Raw genomic sequence first — 1,815 nt, forward strand, 5'->3', positions numbered from 1 at the left:
GGAGGGGTCACTATGAGTTGGGTCCGACTTGATGGCACATAACAACAATGCCTAGAATCTCATCGATCTTTATGTGTTCCATTTTGTTTTGAAAAGTTCTAATTTTCCTTGATTCATACTTTGTACATTCCATGTTCCAATTATGAATGGATGTTTGCTGCTGTTTCTTCTCATTTTGAGTCATGCCACATCAGCAAACTGAGGTCCTAAAAGCTTTACTCTATCTACATCAAGGGCAGCTCTACTCTGAGGAGGCAGCTCTTCCCCAGTCGTATTTTGAGTGCCTTCCGACCTGAGGGGCTCATCATCTGGCACTATATCACACAATGTTTCAGGACTATTCATAAAGTTTTCCAGTAACATATCATACAATGTTTCACCACTATTCGTAAGGTTTTCACTGGCCAATTCTCTGAGAAGTGGATGGCCTCTTCCTTCTTCCATGCCAGTCTTAGTCTGGAAGCTCCAGTGGAACCTGTCCACCATGGGCAACCCTGCTGGCATTTGAAATACCAGTGGCTTAGCCTCCAGCCTCACAGCAACACTCAAGTTACCACAGTATGAACCTGACAGATGAGTGGTACTAGTGTATGCATTTTTTTCAGCCCTCATTCAAATTTGGGTTCATATTGCCCTATCAAAATGGGCATAATCCACACTGAAAAATATAGAAACAAGATTAGCCATATTTTATGGCAATATATGAAAACACTTGTTTTCAGGAGGGCTCCACGAAGTGAAGTCCTTTGTCATTCTCAAAGCCTGTGCACTATGACAGTAGCCAGTGCCTGCCTCCATGGAGAAGTGGGATATATTTGAAAATAATTTTCAACCAGGGGCCAGGAAACTCCCAATTTAAGTTGTAGACATTAGCTCTGTATGATTATATGGCAGGTCATAGTGGGATCCCAACTACCAATTTCCACTGCAGTAGGACTAAGACACAGCGAAGGTCATGGATTCTCTTCAGGCTTTGGGAGCTCATTTTGTGGTTTTCAGGAACTACTTCTACTTCGTCCACTTCACATGGTTTGATCTTGTACCCTTACCTGTGCAACAAAGAAAGAAAACGCTGGCCTCCAAGTGTGCTCTTTGAGAAAATGAGGCTGCCCCCATGTATGTGGGGAAATGGCAGTCAATCTAGAGAATCTACCCTATAGTGGGTAGATTCCACACCTACAGTAGGTGTTTTTCTGTGTGAAGGGGAGTAAGGCAGGGATGGGAGAGTGATGCCTTTATATGGGGATAAGGGTGAGAGAGGCGTGTGGTGAGGAAACGCTTTATCATATTTATCCCAGTGAAGATAGTAAACCAATTTAAATTCTAAAATGAAACAAAACTCCTTTAGTGTGAGCCTGTATGCTTTAGTGAGTACAAAAAACAAACAAAAAGTATGCTACTGGTTCTTTTGTTTAGTGTACCTTTCAGCGATGCTTGTATGATTCGGTATGTTTAGATTGATAATATGATCTGAGTTCATTTAACTCTCCAATTGTATAGCCAACCAAAACACATGCAATGGTTTGAATCCTCTGAAATCTCAAAAGTGAAATGGTTGAAAGCTACCAGGTAAACTGCCTGTTTATTGACTTGGATTTAATCAAGTTTGAACATCTCAAAAACCCTTCTTGCCTCTCTGGATAGGCTTACCAGGTTTTTCATACGTAGTGTATAAGGCATTTGGGTGCTAACCAGAAGGCCAGCAGTTCAAACCCACCCACCAGCTGCTCCGCAGAAGGAAGATGGGGTGATCTACTTCTGTAAATAATTTACAACCTTAGAAACCCAATAGGGGTTGCTGAGTCAGATTCGACT

The sequence above is a fragment of the Orycteropus afer genome, unplaced genomic scaffold (genome assembly GCF_000298275.1).
Source record: "Orycteropus afer afer isolate SDZICR_OR568_19922 unplaced genomic scaffold, OryAfe1.0 scaffold00007, whole genome shotgun sequence".
Classification (NCBI taxonomy): domain Eukaryota; kingdom Metazoa; phylum Chordata; class Mammalia; order Tubulidentata; family Orycteropodidae; genus Orycteropus; species Orycteropus afer.